At 36.9% G+C, this 23,768-nt stretch overlaps 1 protein-coding gene across 3 annotated transcripts in view; it reads right to left on the bottom strand.

Annotated features, from left to right (window-relative positions):
• Nucleotides 1–23,768, bottom strand: part of Chic1 (cysteine-rich hydrophobic domain 1) — a 78,426-nt gene that overhangs the window by 17,425 nt on the left and 37,233 nt on the right. The gene's annotated exons all lie outside the window — the stretch shown is intronic.

The raw sequence follows: 23,768 nt of genomic DNA, 5'->3' as shown, positions 1-23,768 counted from the left end.
CTCTCACCATGATTTCTCTCTGGAGCATGATGCTAGGCCAACAAATGCTAAATTAGGGTAGAAGTTTCACTGCAGTTAGTATGAGCCAAAGGGTGAATATACTTACTTGCTGGTAAGAGTGGTATTCTGGCCTCATGCCACTTCCTTTAGATAACACCAGTGGCTGCTGCTAGCCCTGGAGGGATCGGAGCTGGGGAATTTCCCAAGCTACTGGCCGAAACAGGCAGGTAAAAGAGATGCCTCTCTGCTTGTTTTTCAGAATAGGAAATGTGAACTTGGTGGCTTCCTGCATGTTTTTGGAGTGTATATGAACTCACTGGAAATCATTTGACCCTCAGAGTTTACAGAGAGATCACTTAATTTTTTTCTCCAAAAAAGCTTGGCCTGGCTATGACCTAAGAACTCAGAAATGGCCTCTGGGAAGTATAAATTATGAAACCATCCTTCATTTAGAACAGTTTTGTAAGAGAGGGTGGAAATGGTCAGAAGTTTACTATGTCAAGCATTTTCAGCTTTAGGAGGCAACTCCAGGCTGCTCTGGCAATGCAGGCTGAAGCCCAGGTAACTTGTGGGTTCATGAGGCCCTGCTAAGACTCAGACAGCTCCACCTAACCATTCTAGTCCAGCCCCAGAGCCCAAGCTGCTGCACAGGCCAAAACAAGCCTCCACAAGGGAACTATATCCTCTTCAGGAAGTGAGCAGGGGAGAATATGGTGTTTTGAGTCCATGTGTCCTCTACTCTGACAAACTTAAGACAGCTCAAACAGGATTTAGGAAGGTTTTCTGATGATCATGATTAAGTACATAGAGATACTGCAAAGTATAGCTCCATCTTTTGATCTAGCATGGAAGCATATCATGCTTCTTTTAGATTAAACATTAACCATTAGTAAAAAGCAAGCAACCTTACATGCAGCAGAAGTCTGGAGATGAATTACATATGATTAATTATAGAAAGTGTGAGGAACTATAGCCAGAGGAAAGGCCATTTCCAACAGGGAGTCAGGCCATCCCAAGAGAGAACCCTGACTGGGATCCCGATGATGAGACAGGAGATTAGGCTGTGGCAAAGTTAGCCAGTGTAGTAGGGGGTGACCTGTTAATCACAAGATACCAGACACACGCAAAGAGCAGTTTCAAAGCCCTGCACAGGGACTTCTAGTGAGAACTTGAGCAGGTTTTCAAAAGGATGGCCTAGATCTGACATCAGCCTGAGGTGTGGGATCCCAGCACCACCTCTCAGGACCCATGTGTAGAACTTCTCATAGGTTTCCTCAAGATTTGGACAATATAAAGGATACACCAATGCCATGAAGAGCTTGCTATCATAACTTTCCATGACAGCCGATGCTGCATTTCCCAGATGCAGCATGTACTTTTATTTTTGCTTTTACCCTCTTTTTCTCTTTACTCAGCCCAAGCTCGCTCTGCAGAGCCAGTTTCCCCCCAGCACTCTCCACTTTTACTTTCTTGAATGAACTTGGCCACTGCTTTTTGCTCATTTTATTCAGTTCTTTGTTTGAGATGAGAATATGGAATCTAACTCCATAGAGACAGGTGAGCAATTCAAAACCTAGTAACAGGGCTGGGGAGATAGCTCAGTGGCACAAGCACCTGCCTGGCAAGCACAAGGTCCTGAGTTTGATTCCTGGTACAAAAAAAAAACCTGGTAACATTTAGTTGGTGAGCAACTTTTAGAAGCAGGCTACCTGGTAACAGTGATAATATTATAGACAGCTAAATTAGTTAGAAATATAGGCAATCAGACAGGACTAGGCCTCTGAAAGAGTCAGCGCAGAAGAGGCAAACACATTACAACTGAGTGGAGGTGCATTCACTGAAGGCCAGACCTCAAGAAAAAGATGAAGTAACTATACCTACTTTCCCAAGGAAAAACAGTGATGATCAATACTCTAAATAGGCATCAATCACCTCGGTGAGGGGCCTATCTCTTCCAGGAAAGGTCCTTGTTCTTTTCGTGCACACTTTCTATGTGACTTGTTTCCCCATTGGATCAATATTCCCTGAGTGACTATACAAGTACTTGTAATCTTACTAGTTAATCATAGTTTTGTCCTATCTTATATCTACCTTGTGACATGACTTGCTTCCCTATTGGATCAATATCACCTAAGTGACTATACTTGTAATCTTATTGGTCAATCATAGTTTTGTTTCACTTTACACCCACCTCATGATTTTGTATCCACCTTGTGACTTTGCTCTATAAAACTTCCCTCAAGAAGTGGGCTTCTGGGTAATCCACTTACTGGGTCCACTTCTGTCTCTCTTAGATAGAAGCTATCTTTTGTCAATAAATATTTCCTACTCTTAATCTTCATTGTCCCTTACTATTCATTCTTCAATTTAGGGAGCACAAACCTGGTATATCAGACATCTAGTAGATTGGGAGTTATTTCTCCTATATCATGTGGATTATCTGGAGGTACCTATATCATCTCTATATCAATAGTGAGGATGAGAAAACATGCAAACATTTCCAGGCCTGTATCCCAGAAGGACTGCAAAGGACTCATTCATTCTAAGCCTCTTAATTATTCCAAGTTAATAACTATGTATCAGAGCAGTGAAGAGAATCCCTCTGCCATTTTACAAAGGCTCTAGGAGGTGTTAACTAAGTTTACTCTTCTATCTCCAGACTCCATAGAGGAGCAGATAATGCTTAAGAATAAATTTCAAACCCAATCTGCCTTGGACATAAGGATAAAACTGTAGAAGAAGGCATTTGGCCCTGTTAGCTCTTTAGCTTCCCTATTCAAACTAGCAACTGAGGTCTTTTATAACTGAGACTAAGAGGAGGCCAAGAAAAAGGAAAAAAAAGATCAGAGAAAAGGAAGTACACTGGTGGCAGCTCCCTAGCAGGGGTACCAAATTCCCAAGGCAATAATGATTCATCTGCTTGCTATAACTGGAGAGCTAGGAGACTTCTGTAGGGACTGTGGTGAGGATCATTGCCACTAGAAGGGTAAAGTGCTGACTGCCCCCTATCCCATCTGTAAGGGGAACCACTGGAAGCAGGATTGATTCACAATTCTTTTTGCATTTGAAGATCCCTCTGATCAAGCGGCTCAGTAAAACAAGGACTATATTGCTGCTCCAGGGAATTAGAGAGAGTCCTCATCTATTTGGAGAAACTTTCTCTGAAGACTTTGTCCTACTAGAGGCTTAACATTATGTGGACCATATTTTTTTAAAGTGGATACATGAAACAATTTATTCATGCAGTACAGTATTATTGAGCAATAAAACAAAGAACAAAATAGCACTACATGCTACAACACAATACAGATCACAAAAACATGTTACATGAAAGAATGCAGATGCAAAAACTCACATATTATATGAGTCAATTTATATGAAATGTCCAAGTAAATCTATAAAGTAATTCAGTGGCTGCCTGGGGTTGGGGATAGAAATAGACAGCAACTGCAAATGGGCACTAGGGATCTTTTGGGGGTGACAGAAATTTCTTAAAAGTGGATCGTGGCAAAGGTTAAACAACTTTGCTAACTTAGTAAAAGTCATTCAATCATTCCCTTGAAATGGGTAAATTTTATGGCATGTAAACGGTTTTTCATTGCTACTGTGAGATAGGGTCTCACTATGTGGGTCACACTGGCCTTGAACTGACTATGTAGCCCAGGATCACCTCAAACCTATAATCCTTCTGCTTTAGCCTTTGCAGTTCTGGGATTGCAGGCATGTACCACCACACCCAATTTAAATTATTTTATGAAATTGTTAGTGATTAGATGAATTTATGTGTCCCTTCTGAGGAACTCTCAGGCCAAGGCACCCAAACCCTATTAAACTTTTTAGCTGAGAATGGATATAAAGTTTCTTCAGCTGAGGCACAACTCTGTAGTCTGTCTGTAAAATGGTCTAGTCCTTGGTCTAGTCCTCTTCGAGGGAAGCCAAAGGCTAGGGAAGAATGTATTGGACTAATTGCTTCTTTTTTCCCTCCTGAAAACTTTAAAACAGTTTAGGGAATTCTTAGGCATAATTGTTTTTTGTTGCTCTGGATTATAGGTTATGGCAAGATAGCAAGGCCCCTTTATCAGTCAACTGAAGAGACTCAAAAGTCTAACACTCACTTTAAGTTAGGAATCAAGCTCTCAGAGGCTTTGCAAAAACTCGAAGGAGCACATCTACATGGCCCTGCATGAAGTTTCCCTGTAGGACAGTGCTCTAACTTATATGTCTCTGAGATGAATGGAATGGCCTTAGGAGTCTTAACCCAGGACCGAGGGCCTGCACAAAACCAGTAGGATATTTGAGCTGAGAATACAATATAGTAGCAGAGGGCTGGCTGGCCTGCCTTTGAGTAGTGGTAGCAGTGGTCCTTCTGGTTTCAGAAGCCTTTAAACTAACTTTAGGAAAGGATCTCACTGTTTTTATACCTCATAATGCAGCCAGACTTCTCTCTTATGAAGGCAGCTTATGATTATCTCATAACCACCTTCATAAACATCAAGCACACCTTTTGGAAAAATGAGCTGTCCAACTAAAGACCCATTTCTTTTTATTTACTTTTTTTTTTTGGTACCTGGAATCAAACTCAGGACCTTGTGTTTGCCAGGCAGGCACTTGTGCCACTGAGCTATATCCCCAGCCCCCTATTTCTTTTTAAATCCTGCCACCTTTCGCCCAGAAGATGAGGCCTGGAAGTTATACAATGCAGTGGGCACCAAATGGGAACAGATGATATTGCACAGAGAAACTGACTGGCTAACCTAGTTGCCAAGGAGTTTGAGAACCTTTTTGCTCAGTGGTCAGCAAGGCACTCTATTTTGAGAAAATTCCTTGGGAGATATCAAGCCTAATTATACAGAGCTGAGATAGAATGGGCCCTATCACAGGGATATCAGCTCCTCCCTTCTGGGTGGTTTCAGATAGAGGGTGAGAAGCTACTCGTACCTGCAACCAGCCAATGGAAAATCATTAAAACTTCACCAAGTTTTCCACTTAGGAAATAAAAAAATACTTACCAAATGGTTCAGAGATTATTTATGGGTAAGGGGCTCCTCCATATGGCTCAACAAGTTATGCAAACCTGTGAAATATGTCAGAAAAAAAACTTCCCAATAGAAGGACTGCATCCCCTGATAGACAACAAAGTGGGGCATATCCAGGAAAGGACTGGCAAATTTATTTTACCTACATGCACCAAAGTAAGGGAATTTGGTATCTCTCAGTGTGGGTAGATACTTTCACTAACTGGGTGGAAGCTTTTCTTGCAGTGGGGAAAAAGCTTCAGAAGTGATAAGGACCTTAACCCTAGAAATTATTCCCAGGTTTGTTCTTCTTAGGAACCTCTAGAGTGACAATGGCCCTGACTTTAAGCCTACTGTCACACAGGGAATCTCTCAAAACCTAAGAATTCAATACCATCTCTATTGTGACTGGAGGCCACAATCCATCAGGTGAAGTTGAAAAGATGAATGAGACCTTAACAAGACACCTCAGAAAGCTCAGCCAGGAAATTCATCTTCCCTGGCCCACTTTGCATCCCTTAGCCTTGACACAAAGAAGAAAGTCACTCAAGACGCTAGCACTAAGTGCTTTTGAAATGTTCAATAGGCAACCATTACTCAGCAATGATTTCCTGGGTGATCAGGAAATTGTCACCCAAATTAGGGACATTACAGCTCTAGTCAACTTTCAACATACTCTCCAACAATTATTTGAAGAACACCCTAGAGATACTAGGCTGGGCTTTCTGTGTTTCAGCCAGGAGACTTGGTGCTGCTTAAAGTTCAACCATCCATCCCTCCCAAGAACCTACATCAGAAGGATCACATGTGGTGATCATATCCACTCCATTAGCTGTGAAGGTAACCAGAAGTCCTCGATATACCACTCCTGACTTACGCCATGGAATTCAGATGCACCTCTGGAAACTGAAGAGACAGATCAATACTCCTGTGAACCCTTGGAGGGCATAAAACTTCTCTTTAAGAAAACATTGCCAGATCTTCAGGAGACAACCTACAGACTGGGAAAATAATTTTTGCCAGCAACTCCTCAGACAAAGGACCAATATCTAGAACACATAGAGAACTCAAAAAACCGATGCCTCAGATTTAAAGACCCAGTCCAAAAATGGGCATGTAAAATGAATAAACACTTCTTGGATAAAGAAATACAAATGGCCAATAAACACATGAAAAAATGTTCAACATCACTATCCATTCAAGAGATGCAAATTAAAACAAAACTAAGATTCTACCTCACTCCAAAAAGAATGACTACCACCAAGAAATCAACCAATAACAAATACTAGAGAGGCTGCAAGAAAAAAGGTTTTTTTCTTTATTCTGGGGAGTGTAAACTGGTACAACTACTATGGAAATCAGTATGGAGATTCCTCAAAAAACTAAAAATAGAAATTCCATTTGATCCAGAAATTCTCATCCTAGATATCGTACCAAAAGAGGTGAAGATTACCATACCACAGTGATGTATACATACCCATGTTTACAGGAGCACAATTCATAATAACTAAATCTTGGAAGTAGCATATATATCTATCAACAGATGAATGGATAAAGAAAATGTGGTATTTATATACAATGGAATATTTGTAATAAAGAATGATAAATTTGAGTCATTTTTAGGAAAACAGATGCACCTTTTGGAAAACAGATGCACCATAATGTTAAGTGAGGTAAATTAGACACACAAGTTTAAATATTGGATGGTTTCTCTTATATGAAAAACTCAATATATAAACAAAGTGTGAAATAAAAGATATAATATGAAAAAAAAGAGAAAAAAGTTATTGTGATCTAGCATGGAGAATATATCTAACGGTGTACCTTGATTTTAGTATAATTATCTTTCATGTTTCTTTTAGCCTATTAGAATGTTTGTTAATCTACAAGTATCAAAATTAACTTTATAAGGACTTATAAATAAATGTAATGCTGGCAAAAAGGGAAATGGAGAGGAGGGAGAAAACAGAATTGAGAAGTGTTATGTACATGCACCAATTGCCTAGAATGAATGTAATCACTATGTACTGCAAACATGTACTAATGAAAAAAAATTTTAAAATAATATGCCCTCTTACAATGGATTTGAAAAATGAAATTGGGGTAGATATACACCTGATAACCCTATATGGGAGAGACCAGGTATGGATCATATGATTGTCAGGGAATTCTTTTGGTTTATAGGCATTCCCTATTAGAAAGATAGTCCTAAACCTCATTAGTATGGTTCAACAAGGCTGTAAAGCCACAGTGGCAGCTGCAGAAGCTGTGCAAGAATCTTTAAATTTTTAGCTGAAATTGACCTTCAAACCTGCACAGCTCTTGATCTTCTTACACCCAAAACTAGAGAGACCTGTGCACTAATAAATGAAATGTGTTGTTTTTGGGTAAATAATTCAAAACAGGTGGAGGCAGACCTTAAAACAATAAAATATCAGAATTATAGATAATGTCCATGAGCAGGCAGGTCTAGTACCCAGCTGGTTACAAACCCTACTCTAATCCCTTAAGGGCAATGTCTGGACTCAGCTTCACCCCCTACTCACATCTATCTGCCTTATCATTAATCTTTTGGTAAAATGTGTTTCTTCTTGCCTGGTAGGTGGCAAAATCCAAAAGGTTATGCAGATGGACCCAATGATGAATGTGCCAAACTTTTTGCAGGGTTCCTCTAGATTGATCTTCTTAAGACAGCCAGTAACTGGTGAACCCCAACATGACACCTATCAAAAGTCTCTTAGATTAGCTCTTCAGAGAAAGTTCCTGACTGCCGTCTCCCTGACATGGATACCTTTCAACAGGAAGTAGCTAGATTTATCTTTTGCCATTTTCCCTAAATGACAATTAGGGATACTTCTTCAGATGGGGGAAATGTAGAAAATAGTTCATTTAGTTAGCTTATGAGTGAGGCAGCCAGCTAGAAGTGCCTGTAATAGAGAGTTGGATATCAGCCCATACAAATGAGAATTTAAATAACAGACAGTGAAGTAGGACTTTGGACCAGGAATAAACTTCCTAAAGCAACATGGAATGCAGCCTATTCCCTCCTAAAGGGAGATGCAGCCAGCCCCTACTAAGTTCCTGAGTTCTGAGGAAATTATAATGCAAAATAACCGGTTTTCTTTTTTCTAAGATCTCAGCTTCCTCTAAACCCTATATGTGAAAGAACTGAGTTAGAAGACCTGAGTTCCAACTGGTCATTTTAACTTCACAGAGCCACCTGTGATAGGTGGCCACTAAACAATTAAGCAATTCCTGTGCCCTGCTTACCAATAAAAGTGACTACAGACTGAGGGGCCATGTGACTACCCACTCGAACCCCTCCTGGGAATCCAGGAGCAGTTCTTTTTATTCCTAATAAAAACACTCCTTACCTCCTCCTTTGGTTCACAACTTCATTCCTCATTTGCAGAACCAGGAGCTCAGCGCACATGGTAATAATACAACTGAAAGTACTAACCAGAGCAATTAGGCAAGTAAAACAAATATAAGGCACTAACATCATAAAGAAGTAAAACTGTTTCTGTTCGCTGGTGACATGATTATATATGTAGGAAACCCTAAAACCTTGATTTGAAAAAGCTGTTACAATGAATAAATTAATTCAGCTAAGTCATACAGTATAAAACCAACGTATAAAAGTCAGTTGCTAAGGTGGGCATGCTGGTGCACACCTGTAACTCCAGCATTTGGATGCTGAGGCAGGAGGATCTTTGTGAGTTCGAGGTCAGCCTGGGCTACAAAGTGAGCTCAAGACCAGCCTGAACTGCATAGTGAGATCCTGTCTCAAAAAAAAAAAAAAGCCCACAAAAATCAGTTGCTTTTCTATAGACTGCAAAACAATCACATTTATAGTAGCATAAAAATAATTTGGAATAAATTAAACCTAGGAGCTAAAAGATCTATACTGTGTTCAAGGACTGGAAAAATTTCTCTTACTAAGTTGTCCATACAACTCAAAGCAATCTACAGATTGAATGCAATCTCTATCAAAACTCTCAAGGAATATTTTCAGGGAAGTAGAAAAACAATCCTAATATTTGTGTGAAATCACAGAAGATCCCAAATAATCAAAGGAATCTTGAGAAAAAGCAGAGTAGGAAACCTCACAAAGCTTGATTCCAAACTATATGTCAATGATATAATAATCAAAATGGTATAGCAGTGGCATAAAATCAGATATTTAGAACAGCAGAAATAAACCAGAAATAAACCACCCATATACAGTCAGTTAATTTTCAGTAAGGGCACAAAAAATACAAAATGGAGGAAGAATCTTTGTAGGTGATGGATATGTTTATGACCTTGGTTGTGATGATGGTCTCCAGGGTATATATTTATCTTCAAACTCATTAAGATGTATACATTAAATACATATGGTGCAATAAACTATGGAAGTCTACTTCCAGACTACTGGGTATTCACTTGGAAAAGAATGAAATTGGGCTTACCTTACACTACACACACACACACACACACACATACACACACACACACACACAAACTCAGAATGGATTAAAAGTTTAAACGTAAGACCTAAAACTGTTAAACTCGTAAAAGAAAACATAAGGAATAAGCTCCTTGACACTGCCCTCAGCAATGAAATTTTTGGATAAGATGACAAAAGCATAGTCAACAAAAGCCAAGATAACATCAAACTCCAAAGCTTCAGCACACTCAAGGATTAATATCCAAAGTGTATAAGAAACTTCTATAACAGAATAGAAAAAAAAGCAAGAAATAAACAATGGGCAAAAGACCCAAACAGACATTTCTCAAAAAAAGACAATCAAACAGTCAACAGATACATGAAAAGGTGTTCAACATAATAAATCATAAGAGAAACTAAAATCAAAACATAATGACATATCATCTCATACCTGTTTAGACATCTGTTGTTTTTATTTTATTTTATTATTTTTTTTTTTACATAGGGTCTCACTATGTAGTACAGGCTGGTCTCTAACTCACAGTGATCCTCCTGCCTCAGCCTCCCAAGTGCTGGGATTACAGGCAAGCACCACCACACTCGACCATTGTTTTTAAAGATACACATTGGTAAGGATGTTAAGGAAAGGGAACCCTTATACTTTGTTGGTGGGAATGTAAATTAGTAGAGTCAACTGTGAAACACTAGGGAGGTTCCTCAAAAATTAAAAGTACAATTGCCAAATGAAGTACCTACCAATTCAACTTCTGGGTATATACATCCAAAGACATTAAAATTTAGGATCGCAAAAATATAGCTGTACTCCCATATTCACTGTATAATTATTCACAATGGTGAAGTTATAAAAATAATCTAAATGTCTTCTGACAGAAGAATGGCTAGAGAAATTATGATAATTCATTCAGGGTATTTTAAAAAGAGAGAGATGGGGAGAGGGAGAGAGAGATGTGTTATTTAGAATAAGAGGTATGGAGTGAGGGACATGCTAAGTGAAATAATCAAGATATGTAAAGACAAATCATATATAATCTTATTTACATATGAAATCTAAAACACTCAAATTTGTAGAACCAGAGAGTAAAATGATAGTTGCCAGATCATAGGGAGACAGGGATAGTTGACAGTTAAAGGGAATAAAGTTTCAGTTATACAAGACATATAAATTCTGGAGAACAATTGCACAACATAGTGCCCACTAGTTAACAATACCATACTGTATACTTAAAACTGCTAAGAAAGTAGATCATATATTAAGTATTCTTACTGAGAAGAAAACAGTAATATATATGGTGGGAAGAATCTTTGTAGGTGATGGATATGTCTATGGCCTTGGTTGTGATGATCGTTTCCAGGGTATGTATTTATCTTCAAACTCATTGAGATATATACATTAAATACATATGGTGGAATGGACTATAGAATGGACTGAATACAAATATTCCTCATTTAATGACCTATCTGTTTAACAACTGTTTGGACTTCGAACCTACTGCTTGGACTTATGAGCTGTATTTCATTTTTGTACAGTTCTGCACATTTTGTTTTTCAAGGTTTAATGTCTTTTTTTGTACAGTACACCTTGTTTATATATAGTATTATAGTTTTTATGTTCTATTATACATTATAGTACTGTATGTGAGTTACACAAATAAACACAAAGTCTTCAAGTTGGCGTTTTCTTCAACCATTTCTTTGTTCTGAATATTGTTCCATATATACTATGTACAACTGCTCAGTTAGCAACCAGTTCAATTGATGACTTAGTTGCAGGACCAGAACCCAGTCATTAAACGAGTAGTATCTGTACTTACGTGCCCTTCCTCTCAAGTTCATACGTTGAAATCCTAATCCTCTGGGTGATGATATTAGAAGATAGGGACACTGAGGGTAACTCAATCATATAATTAGTCATAAAGGAAACCCCACAGAGTGAGCTAGTCCCCTCCACTGTGTGAGGACACAATGAGTAGGCTCCCTCCATGAACAAAGAATGAAAACTCTTACCAGAAACCAAATCTGCTGGCACCTTGATTGTGGTGCTGAATTGTGAGAAATAAATTTCTTTTCTGTGTAAGCTATCCAATTTATGGTATTTTGTTATATCAGCCTGAACAGGTTAAGATATACTTTTCTTTATGTCAGCTAGGTACCAATAAAATGGTACATTTTCATGACAAGAACATATTAGGAACAGAAAGAAGCTTAATTAGGGTCATATATGAAAAACATAAAGCTAACATTACAAAAAATGGTAAAGAACTGAAAGATATTTCTCTAATACAGGAACAAGATAATGATGCCCACTCACCATTTCTATTCAATTATAGTACTGGAAATTTAAACCAGAAAAATTAGGCATGGAAAAGAAACAAAAAACATCCAAATTAGAAAGGAAGAAGTAAAATTTTTAAAATAAATTTGGGGAGGTGATTGAGACGGGATGTTGCTAGGTAGTTCAGGCGGTCTTGTTTGTTTATTTGTTTGTTTGTTTATGAGACAGGGTCTCACTATGCAGTTCAAACTGGTCTTGAGCTCACTTTATAGCCTAGGCTGGTCTCGAACTCGCAACAGTCCTCCTGCCTCAGCTTCCCAAGTGCTGAGATTACAGGCATGTGGCATCATGCCCAGCTATTTTTTGGGTTGATTTTTTTTTCCAGTACCGGGAATCGAACTCACGACCTTGTGCTTGCCAGGCAGGCACTGTGCCGCTGAGCTAAATCCCCAGCCCAGTTCAGGTGGTCTTAAATTACTATGTGGCCCAGGCTGGCTTCAAACTCAAGGTGATCCTTCTGCATTAGGCTCCTAAATGCTGTAATTACGGGTATGTGCCTCTACACCCAGCAAAGAGAAATAAAATTATCTCTGTTCACAGATGACATGACTTTATACAAGGGGTGACAAAAAAAAATAGGCTGAATATTCAAAGTTTATAAAATTTATTACACTAAAAAACACAGTACCACTAAACCCCCTCAAAATACCCCCTCACTTTGAATACACTTATTATACTCTCATTCTTGCTACTTTCTGAAGCATTTCAGGTAGCTCGCTCATGAATATCTTTACAAGGTATGATTAACAATACAGTGACTGCTGCCGCCAAGTGCCATCCAATGGAAAGGCAGGTCTAAAAAAAAATCACGACAGCTTGTACTCATCCACCTAATTCATCAGGTGGCACCATGTGACTTCTGGCTCTTCCTCAAAGACATAATGGCCATTAAAGGTGTTTTAGTCACTTTCCTCACTGCTCGGACAAAGTACCTCACAATGTAACTTAAAGGAGTTGTTTTGGCTCACAGGTTATAATCCATGGTTGGCTGGCTCCAGGGCAGAACAGCATAGCAGAGGAAAAGCTGCTGAAGTCATGGCAGCCAGGAAGCAGAGTGAAAGGAGGAGCTGGGAAGGGAGATGTACCTTCCCAGGTCACACCCACAGAAACCTGCCTTCTCACCAGACCACACCTCCTAGCAGTAAATCAGCTGTAGTGTATGAGGCTTGAAGGGGGTCATCTAGATACAAACCATAAGGAAAGGTAAATGTTTTGAATCTCTTCAGGGTATCAAGGCAGCTATGATAGTGCAAAGGCACTATGATAAAGCACAAGGCACTGACAAAAAAGGACTTCCAGAACTGCTTCAAAAAGTGGTAAGAACAATGGGATAAGTGTATTTGAAGTGAGGTGGATTAATTAATGGCAATGTGTTTTTTACTGTAATAATTTTTTATTTAAACACGTACTGTATTTCTAAATCACACCTCACATATAGAAAATCCTAAAGAATCCACAGAAAATCTATTGCAACCAACAAATTTTGGAATGTTGCAAGATATAAATTCAATATACAAAAAAAAACCATTTCTATACAAGAGCAACAAACAATCTGATGGAAATTAAGAAAACAATTATATTTACAATAATGGCAAAAATATATTTAGGATTAAATTTGATCAAGGAGTCAAAACAGATATAAAGCATTGCTGAAAAAAATTACGGAAGACTTAAATAAGTGAAAAGATATCCTTCGTTCAAGCACTGGAAGACTTCATGTTATCAAAATGATAACACTACTTACTCCAAATCTATAAATTGAATGAAATCTCTATCAGAATTCGAGGGACTTTTCTTGACAGAAATACAAAATCCCACCCTAAAATTCATACGGAATCTCAGGTACTTCTATTAGTCAAATAATCTTGAAAACAAGGAACAAAGTTAGGTGCTCGCTTCGGCAGCACATATACTAAAATTGGAACGATACAGAGAAGATTAGCATGGCCCCTGCGCAAGGATGACAAGGAACAAAGTTAGAAGACTCATACTTTCTAATTTAACAAATTACTACAAGAAGTATAGTGATCAAGAAAGTGTGGTCCCAGTACAAATAGACATATAAATCAATGAAGTAGAATAAACAAGCTAAAATAAATTCATGAATATATGGTCAACCCATTTTCCACCATGGTATTAACTATTCAAATGCAAAGTAGAGTTTTCTCAACAAATGCTGCAGGGGTAAATGAATATCCATATGCAAAAGAATGAAGTTAGAACATTACTTTATACCATATATAAAAATTAATATAAAATTAATCAGAGAACTAAAGATAAGAACCAAAACCATAAAACTTATAGAAGAAAACACTGGAAGCAATTTTTATGACATTGGATTTTATAAGGATTTCTTAGATATGATGCCTAAAGCACAGGCAAGAAAAAATAGTTTAGAGGCTGGGGATTTAGCACAGCGGCAGAGCACCTGCCTGACAAGCGCAAGGTCATGAGTTCAATTCCCAGTACCGGAAGAAAAACAAAAAAACAAAAAAGAAAAAATAGTTTAAGTGGACTTCATCAAAATTAACAACTTTTATGTATTAAGTGGTATTATCATGACAGTAAAAAGATAAACCACAGAACAAGTAAAATATTTGTAGATCATATACCTGATAAGGGATTAATAACCAGAATATATTAAACATCCACTTCAATCTTGCATGTCTATTTGTTTTCCTGAGAAACCACTTTGAAGATATCAATACGTAATACAACAACCACTGTTAATTTCCTACAACTTTGCCTGTAACTCCGTATTGTTTGTATTGTTCTTATGCTATTTTGTAAATAGATGTCTGTTTGTTAATATGTTTTCCTCCTTTTATTTTTAAAATAAATTTTAAAAAAATAACATCCACAACTCAAGAACAATAAACAGCCAAGTAACAAAATGGATAGAAGGACTCAGGAAATTTCTTCAAAAAAGATAAACACATGGCAAATAAAAAAGATTCTCAGTATCAGTAGTTATTAGGGAAATGAAAATTAAAACCATAATAAGACAGTATTTCATATCATTGTGATGGTTTTTATCAATGAAATGGAAAGCAACAAATGTCGGTTAGGAGCTAGACAAACTGTAACTCTTGTGGCTTGATGGTGAGGATGTAAAATTGTACAGTTTCTATGGAGAATATTTTGGTTCTGTAAAAGGCTAAACAACTGCCATATGATCAGAAATCTGCTCTCATGGGTAATACACAAACAATCTGAAAGCACAGAATGGAACAAATACTTGTACAGCAATGCTCATTAGAGTATTATTTCATGTTTAAAGTAGCCAAAAAGAAGAAACAGCAAAGTGTCCATCAGTAGATGATTAGATAAACCAAATGTGGTATACATACAGACATGAATTATTATTCAGCCAGCAAAAGAATGAAATTCCAAAACATAGTACGATATAGATGAAGCTTAAATACTTTATGGTAACTGAAATAAGTCAGATACAAAAGGAAAAAATTGGGATTATTTTACTTATATGAAGTACCTACAATAGGCAAATTCGGAGAGACAAAATAGGTTACAGGTTGTCAGGGTCTAAAGGAAGGGGAAATAAGGAGTTGTAACTTAATGGCTATAGAATTTCTGTTTGGAGTAATAAAAAAGCTTTGGAAACAGATATTGGGAATGGTTGTACAACACTGTGAATACAATTTAAGTCCCTAAATTGTTCACTTAAAATGACCAAAATGATTCATTTTGTGTAATTTTAGCACAATAAAACAATTTTTTAAAAATCCAATGACCACACTGGAAACCAAGAAAGGATTTCATTAGCTGACAAAATGTGACAGAACTTTCCAGGTGACAGAAACACGATACTGTCTTCAAATGAAAGCACTAAACTCTAAACAAAATTAAAACCTGACTACGCACAGTGTGTTATAGAGATTTAAGAGTCTGACAAAGAAGCAGAGATAAACTTGAAGCTGTTGGGGACTAGGCTTCAATAACTCAGATCTCACAGTCTGGAGGTTGGTGTTATCTTGCCTGAGGAACAAGGAAATATGCAAGAAGGCTGTGTGCCCCTGGCTATGGGAGGAATGCCAATAACCCAGCCTTCCCAAAGCAAGGCAGCATCTACTGAGCACATTTGTCAAAATACAGGCATCTGGGTATAGAGAAAATCTGGTTCCTCATTAACTTATTCCTTATCTACCTATTCTCTATAGTCGCTGTTTCATGAAATTCATGCTATCCCTCCCCCTGTGCTTGTTGTTGACTAATAAAAGTGGGTCAACTGCAGAGGTTGTCCAGCCATATCACTAGAGAGACAGGTCTCCTCCCAGTCCCCAGATACCTTGAAAATTGTCTGGCTTTCTTTATTCCCTGTTGTTCCTCCTAGCAAGTAGCTGAGGGTCTGATCAGCCCTCGGTATAAAACAACTTTAAATATCCAGAGCCAAGAGGACAAAGTTTCCAGAAAAAGTAGTCAATATATTACAATATAGAAATACAACACACCAGGCTAACAACACACACAAAAAAAGGGAATCATGATGTCAATGTCTCAATAAACAACGGATATCAACAAGGAGATGAAGGTTATTTGAAAGAATAACCTAGAATTCTGGAGTTAAAATTTATGATGGTTTAGATTTAAAATGTCACACAAAAGTTTCATGTTCAGAGGTGGGGCTCTTAGAAGATGGTTGGACTGAGGGGGCTTTGTGCTCCTAAGTGGATTAATTCATTGATAAATTTGTGGCACAGTGTACTATTAGAAGGCAGGGACTAGTCAGAGGAGGTAGGTCACAGATGGTGTGAACCGGAAGTTTGTCCCTGACTTCTCTTTCTCTCTGCTTCCTGGCCAACATGATACGAGCAGCTTCTGTTTGGTGGGCCCTTGCACTATGCAGTTTCTGCCTTGGAGCTGGCTGACCATGGGCTCAACCAATTGAAACTGTGAGCCAAAGTAAACCTCTCTTCATTTATCACACTCCTTCTGGCTTGAACAACCAGTGGTACGTGCACAACTGTCCCACTGATGATTGGTTACTTAACATCAGATGACTGAATTCAAGTCAGAGGCACTCGGGAGTGAGACATACAAATTACAGCCCTGTCGTAAACACATTAAATGTGAATGTCAGCTATTTTGTCCCAATGAATGGAAAGTTATTAATATAAGAGTACAACTCTTATATTAACTGAAATTCACAATTATATAACTGAAATTCACAATTGAGTATAAGAACACATGAGCAGATTTCAGGTGGTAGATGACAAAATAAGTGGACTTGCAGACATGCGTATTAAAGGCAATTATACAATCTTAAGAAGAAAGATGAAAAAGGATAAATGAAAATAACCAGAACAGAACAGAAAATACCAGACATCACTAAGTTCACCAAAATACATGTACTGAGAAAAAAGATAGCAAGAATAAAACAGAATAATTAATACAATAATGGTAGAAATCTTCTATAATTTTATGGAAAATATTTACCTGTACATGTAAGAAACTGAAGGAACTCCAAGTAGAAAAAAATGTAATCCATCACAGATATATCACAATGAAACTGCTGAAAGCCACAGAAAAGATAGAAAATGTTGCAGCTGGGTGTGGTGGTGCACATGTGTAATTCCACCACTCAGGAGCCTGAGGCTGGAGGATCCCCATGAGTTTGAGGCCAGCATGGGTAACACAGTGAGTTCAAGGCCTGCCTGCACTATATAACAAGACACTGTCGCAACAAACAAGACAAGAGTTTGAGACCAGCCTGGGCTACATAGTGAGTTCTAGGTTAGCTAGAACTGCATAGTAAGACCCTGTCTCAGAAAGAAAAAGAAAAAAAAAAGAAAATCAACAAGTCCTGTAAGACTCCTTGAAGAAGTGAGGTCATAATGTACACAAGTGTATCAAATACTGAAGAGACAGACTGGCAAATACAAACAAGCACAACCTAGCCATGTAAAAACATAAAAGACAACACCATATAAACCAGGAACACAGCAGTAAAACTTTAACTGACAAATTCCGGGGACCCTTAATGGGGACAAGCCTTAGTAAGGATAAGTTTGAGAGTTAAAAACTTCAGGATATCCCAGTTTTAGGGGAGGCTCCCACACTTTGGTGAGTGTCACTTACCGGGAGCCCTGTCAAGTTCTATCAGTAATCCCCTCATGCTCTGGCAGCTAAAGGAAATAAGAAAAGAGGGCCAGGGATATAGCTCAGTGGTATAAGCACTTGCCTGGAAAGCATGAGGTCATGAGTTCAATTCCTGGTAACAAAAAAATAAAATAAAATAAATTTTTTAAAACAAGGAAACAAGAAGCAATGAAAAAATATGCCCAGAGTATTCTGTTCTTCTGAAAAAAGGTTGCTACCAAGTGCTACTATTTTATTATTATTATTACCATTATTATTAAGTCTATTTGTACAATTTAGATATATGTGATCATCACATTCATCACAGGGAATTTGTATCTGATACATCTTGTACATGATATATCTTCACCCTTTTTTCCATTCCCTTCCACTTACTTCCAACTCTCCCGTCCCTACTTATAAAGCTTTGCTTCCATTTTATCCTTCTTTTATCTCCTTTTTCCTTTCCCTTCTTTCCTTTCCCATTCCCCACTCCCTATTTACCCTTTAGTTTTGAACAATTTCTTTCTATTTCACAATATCTATTATATATATTTAGCCCTTATTTCTTCTTTCAGATTCTCAGACCAGGAAGACTGTCTGATTTATTTCACTTAAGAATACAGTCTCAAGATCCATCCATTCAGCTACAAATGTCTCAAGTTTATTCTTCTTTATGGCTGAGTAGTATTCCATTGCATTAAAAGAAACCACATCTTTTTTATCCATTCATCAGTTGATGGGTATTTAGGTTGTTTCCAAAATTTAGCTATTACAAACTGTGATGCTATAAACAGGGGTGCGCCTATATCACTGTAGTATGATGCTTTTAATCCTTTTGGGATGACACCAAGAAGGGAAATAGCTTGGTCAAATGGGATCTCTAGTTTTAGTTTTCTGAGGATTCTTCACACTGATTTCCATAGTGGTTGCACCAGTCTACATGCCCACCACCAATGGAGGCATGTTCCTTTTTTCTCACATTTCCACCAGCAATTTTTATTGGTTGATTTCTTGATAATAGACATTCTTTCTGGAGTGAGACAGAATTTCAGCATTGTTTTAATTTGCATCTCTCGAATGATCAGTGATATTGAACATTTTTTCATATATTTATTTGCCATTTCTACTTCTTCACCTGACAAGTGTGTATTTATCTCAGATGCCCATTTCTGGGGTAGGTCTTTAAATTTAGGGGTCTGATTTTTTTCAGTTCTTTATATGCTATAGATATTAGTCCTTTTTCTCAGGAACAACTGGCTAAATGGACAACAGATCTTGGGTAAATCCAGAAAATCATTAATACCTACCTCAAGAGCCTTTACTCTAATAAGATGGAAAATTCAGAAGAAATGGACAGATTCCTAGATACATATGAATTACCAAAGTTGAATCAAAAAGAAATAAAAATTCTAAATAATCAAATATCAATCAATGAAATCAAAAATGTAATTAAAAACTTACCAACAAAAAAAAAGCCTAGCTCATGATGGATTCACTGCTGAATTCTACAAGAAATGTATAGAAGATCTAATGCCATTACTAGTCCAACTCTCTAATAAAATTGAAAGGGAAGCGATAATCCCAAAGTCATTCTTGGAAGCAAGTATTACCCTGATACTCAAACCAGAGACGAACTTAGCCAAAAAAGAGAACTACAGACAAACCTCTCTAATGAACACAGATGCAAATATCCTCAGTAAGATTCTGGAAAACAGAATGCAGCAAATTATCAGGAAGATTATGCACCATCTCCAAGTAGGATTCATCCTAGAGATGCAAAGATGGTTCAACATATGCAAATCAATAAATGTAATACACCATATCAACAGAGCCAAAGACAAAAATCACATGATCACCTCAATAGTCACACAAAAAATATTTGATAAAGTCCAACACTCATTCATTGCAAAATCCCTACAGAAAATTAAAATAGATGGTCTTTATCTCAGTCTTATAAAGGCCATCTGTGAGAAACTAACAGCCAATATCACAGTAAACAGCCAAAAGCTAAAAGCTTTCCCTCAGAAATCAGGAAATATTACCAGAGGTAAAAATGCAAGATTGATCAAACAATTAAACAGAATAAAATCTGAGCAACTTCGCTGAAGATAACAATATGGAATATAACAACCACTGCTAATTCCTATCATATTGTTTTGAAATTTTGTACCTTTTTATTGTTTTTCTGTTGTTTTGTTTTTATCTTTGCTGTTATCTTGCTATTTTTTTTTCTTTTCTCTTTAAAATAAAAAAAGGAAAAGGACAAAGATACCACTATCACCACTTTTACATAATATAGTTCTGGAAATATTAGCCAGAACAATTAGACAAAAGAAGTAAATAAAGGGCATGAAGATAGGAAAGGAAAAAGTTAAATTATCGTTATTTGCAGATGACATGATTCTGAGCAGAGAAGATTCCAAAACCCCACCAAGACTTCTAAATTAAGTAACCAAATTTATTAGCATAGCTGGATACAAACTATGCCCATGTCTATCACTCTGCACTAAACTAAACCAAAAATGGATCAAAGATCCAAATACTAAAACAGGAACACTAAATCTGCTGGAAGACAAAATAGGTAGAACTCTTAAAGACATAGATATAGGCAGAGACTTCATGAACAAAATCCAAACTGCACAGGAAATAATACAAAGAATCAACAACCAGGATCTCATCTTATTAAAAAACTTTTTTGCACAGCAAAAGAAATTACCAGCAGAGTGAAAAGACAACCCACAGACTGGAAAAAAATTTAAGCCAGTTGTTCCAAAGGTCTACTATTGTATCACAGCATAAACCACTATGGATTTGCTGAGCCTCACCAATGTGAAAGAAGGTAGATATACAATCCCAGTAACTGCTAGTATTGCTATGTCACAGAAGGGGGAATAACAAGACAAAACAAAATTGAGAAGCATTTGTAAAGGTCATAGCCTAGGAGCATGGGCCCATTTTAAAAAACTGAGGTCCAGTTAATAAGACTATACAGTGTTCACCCTTCTTTCATACCTTATAAATACATCAGTAGGACAGTACAACTGAAAGAACTGTGCATATCAGATTATACTGAGTAAGTCTCTAAGGAAACACAAAGAAAGCTGGCTATACAAAACATAAATATCTGGGGACAGTTTAGTGTACAACATTTATGGCTATAACAAACATTAAACAGGATAAACTAGCCAGATAATCTTAAAATCTTACCTTAAAGACCTATTTAACTCAGTTCCTTTTACCCAATACATTATGTCTAGCTTTCAAAAAAGTTAGAAGTCACAGTAAAAAGCAAAAATAAGTTTGAAGAGATAGAGTAAGCACCAGAATTAGAGTCAGAAGTGAGAGAAATGCTAAAAATACCAGACAGAATTTAAATAAGCTAAGATGAACATACTATGAGTGCTAGTGGAAAAATGGACAACATGCAGGAACAGAAGAATATCAGCAGAGAGATGGAAATGAAGAAAGAATAAAAAGAAAATGTTAGAAAGCAAAACCACTACAACAGTAATGAAGAGTACTTTCCATGGCCTAATGAGTAGACAGGACATGACTGAAGGAGGAATCAGTGAAGATGGAGATGCATCCATGGCAACCTCTGAAATGAAAAGAAAAGGAAAAACTTAAAGAGAATATCCAAGATGATTACGAAACATATAATAGATACATAATGGAAAAACAAGAATGAATAGAGGAAATATTTAATGCAACAGTGACAGAATTTCCCCAAACCAATGATAGATTCCAAAAGCTCAGAGAACACAAAGCTTGGAAGTCTACAACAATGAATGCTACATACGAACTATAGAAAATCATAAACAAAGGGGAAATCTTGAAAGAAAGCACAAAAGAAAAGCACCTTATAGATAAAATAGCAAGAATAAGTTATATTGAAAACTATGCAAGTAAAAGAATGAAGTGAAATATTAAATTGTTAAAAGAACCACAAACCTGAAATTTTGAATATAGTACAACTACCCTTCAATGGTGAAGAAATAAAGATTTTATCAGGGGCTGGGGATTCAGCTCAGCGGCAAAGCGCCTGCCTGGCAAGCGCAAGGTCATGAGTTCAGTTCCTGGTACCAGAGAAAAAAACCAAAATAAATAAATAAATAAATAAAAATAAAGATTTTATCAAAAAAAAAACTTAAAGGAGTTTATATAATCAGTAGATTTGCCTTGTAAGAAGTGTTAAAAGCAGTTCTGAGAGAAAGAAAATGATATACATTAGAAACTCAGATCTACACAAACAAGAGTTAGTGAACAAATAAATGAAGGTTAAACAAAGTATTTTATTTCCCTTCTTCTTAACTGACCTAAAGGGTAACGGTTTGTTCAAAATAATATAGCAAGAATTCAATAATTATAGTTTGTATATAAGGAAAATAAATTGTAGCAATGTTATAATATACAGGAAGGAGGAGTTGGGAATACTGTGTTACAGGGTACTTGCACTGCCTGAGAAATGGCATAGTTAGTTGAAAGTAGAACTGGACTGGTTCTAAATGTATATTGCAAAATCAAGCCACTGAAAAAGTTAAAGAAGAAAAAAGTGGCATCATATACATTACTCAGTTAAAAGAGGAGAAAGAAAAATAGTGAAATACAAAAAGGAAAGGACAAGGGCAATGAATAGAAAAGAGTAATGAATATGGTAGATACTAATCCAGCCATACTAATCATTTTACTTGCCAATGGTCTAAATATATCAAATAAGAAACAGATTGTCAGAAAGGATAAAAAACACAAAATTTATGTGTTGTCTTCAAGAAACACACTTTAAATATAAAGACAAATATAAACTATGTAAGGTGATGGAAAAAGACATACCATGCTAACAACAGTCAAAGGAAAGCTGGGTGAAGTTTAGTAATTTCAAAAAAGATAATTTCAGAGTAAGAAAAATTATCAGAGATAAAGACGGTCACACAATGAGAAAAATGTCAGTTCTCAAAGCAGACAAAATACTCCTTAATGTGTATGCATCTGAGAATGAGCTATCAAATATGTGAGGTTAAAACTGATAGAACAACAAGGAGAAATTAATTAATCCACTATTATAGTTGGAGTAACCAATACCCCACTACTAGTAACTGTCAGAAGCAGAGAGAAAATCAGAACAAAGGTGAGGTAAACATTCAAAAGGACCAAGATGTGAAATTTACATGTACCATTTCCCCATGATGAATGTATTTATTATGTACTGTAAACATATACTAATAAAAACAAGCAAAAACACAGATCTATAATATGTAATCTAAGCTTTCACTTTAGGCAATTAGAAAAACAACAAGTTAAAAACAAACTAAGCAGAAGAAAAGAAATAATAAAAGAATAGAAAACAATAAAATTGAAAAACAGGATATCAGTTAAAAAATGAACAAAATCAAAAGCTGGTTCTTTGAACAGATCAGTAAAACTAATGAACCAATAGTCAAGGTAAACTGAGAGGAGAGCAGATGAAAGTTATTAATAATAGAAAGAAATAGGGGCCATCACTGATCCCATAGACATTAAAAAGGTAGTAGAGCGGCTGAGTATCAGGGCACATTGGCAATCCCAACATTCCGGGTGCTGGGACAGGAGGATAAAAGATTATTGTGACTTTGAGGCCTGCCTAGGCTCCTTAGTGAGTTCAAGGGCAGCCTAAAATAAAAAGTGAGACCCTAAAAAAAAAAAAAAAGTGAGACCCTGACTCAAAACACACACACACACACACACACACACACACGGACTGTAGTAAAGGAATATTATTAAAAACTCTGTGCTGACGAATTTGATAATTTGTGGTATGTGGACCAATTACTTGACAGATATATAAAACTCAGACATAGAGAAACAATCTGGAGGCCCTCGGAGCCGGCCGTGCAGG

This window comes from Chinchilla lanigera, unplaced genomic scaffold (assembly GCF_000276665.1).
Source record: "Chinchilla lanigera isolate Chin_1 unplaced genomic scaffold, ChiLan1.0 scaffold00190, whole genome shotgun sequence".
In the NCBI taxonomy this organism is placed as follows: domain Eukaryota; kingdom Metazoa; phylum Chordata; class Mammalia; order Rodentia; family Chinchillidae; genus Chinchilla; species Chinchilla lanigera.
This window is presented reverse-complemented; position numbering and strand designations above follow the sequence as displayed.